The sequence below is a fragment of the Pteropus medius genome, unplaced genomic scaffold (assembly GCF_902729225.1).
Source record: "Pteropus medius unplaced genomic scaffold, Ma_sr-lr_union100, whole genome shotgun sequence".
Lineage (NCBI taxonomy): Eukaryota > Metazoa > Chordata > Mammalia > Chiroptera > Pteropodidae > Pteropus > Pteropus medius.
Window position 1 is genome coordinate 6006401 of NW_024356249.1, and position 1457 is coordinate 6007857.

Genomic DNA, 1457 nt, shown 5'->3' on the forward strand with positions numbered 1-1457 from the left:
CCCGAGACCAGCTGATGGCACACCCTTGGCATTTGCGTTAATTTCTAGTAACTCTCTCAGGCGGGGCCTGCTGAGCACTTCCTTCACCGCACTATCTGTGTGAAAAGTCACTTTTAAGGGTTCTCAAAGGACGATTCCAGATACAGATATAGAAGCCAGCCCTGAGTAGGACTCTGCTGGCTCTACTGTCTCTGCAGATAGGCAAAGAGATTCGATCACTTTCTGCATTTTAAAATTTCATTCTACAAAATTAACCTTAATAACCAACTGAAACACACTTTTCTTTTTCAACGGAGCCCACCAAACCAGAACTTGAGGTTCGGCCTTTTTCATCCCTGTACCCTAGTCGGAGAAATTTAAAAGCATATATAGCCAGAAGCTGGCATCAAACCATCTTGGGTGTCAGTCTCCATACGATCTGAGTTCCTTGGTTCCAGTAATTTCCTCTGCCTTGTTCCATTTGGCCACGCTTTTGCCGTGAGCCCCAGTTCCAACTGAACCCTAGTCTTGGTTCCAAGGACTTCAGCACATCCAAGATTGAGGGAACATGTTAGCCTGCATCCTCGAGGATCGATGGCTTATTTTTTGAACCCAAATTTCTGAAGATAAGTATTGTCTATCTACATGGCAAGAGTCTCCTCCGGTGCCTACTTGTCCCAGCCTGATCCTTCTTCCCTCCACTCAGGTTTCCTGGAACTCTAACTGTTCCCAGGTCAAGGTCGATGCACTTTCTACCGTGTCCCTCACTTGTCAGACCGCTGACGAGAATAATGGCATTCATGCCTAGGACTTCAAGCATCATCTCGTCCAACCATCCCAACCTGCTTTGTCTGACGAGAAACTCAGGGAATCGTTCAAACAACTCCTCAGATTCAGAGCTCTCCCCTTGTCACGCTGAGTAACAATGACTTAAAAATTTCTCTTAGGTCTCCGGCCCTGCCACCCTGAACGTGCCCGACCTCGCCTGATCGCGGAAGCTAAGCAGGGTCGGGCCTGGTTAGGACTTGGATGGGAGACCACCTAGGAAGACCGGGTGCTGTAGGTGTTAAAAATAATAATAATAAAATAAATAGATAAATAATCAAATAAAGATTTCTCTCTGATGTCAAGGGCCAGGGCTGCCTTTGAGGTCCAGGGATGCTATTTTTCAGATTGTTTTAATAATGGTCTGGCTAATGGGTAGAGGAAGCCTGGTCATTATTGTCAGACATACGCAGTCAAGTTTCAGACAGCAAAGAGGTGACAAAGGTTGAGAAGGAGGCACCTCTACATACTTCTGACCTTCTACAGTGACAGCTATCTCGTCCTCTCTGAGACTGGACATGGACACCCCGGCTGCCTCCTAATTAGGTCCCAAGATGAGGCCATCTCCTCAAACACTGTAGAGAGGTCTCTTGGCTAAACAAAGGGGGCCAATGTTATGAGTTTTAATTTTCTTCTTTTTGGGGGATGATCTA

General features: G+C 46.5%; 1 pseudogene; it reads left to right on the top strand.

Annotated features, from left to right (window-relative positions):
* The first annotated feature begins 926 nt into the window (after positions 1-926).
* On the top strand, positions 927-1045 carry LOC120601372 (uncharacterized; annotated as a pseudogene).
* The last annotated feature ends 412 nt before the right edge of the window (positions 1046-1457 follow it).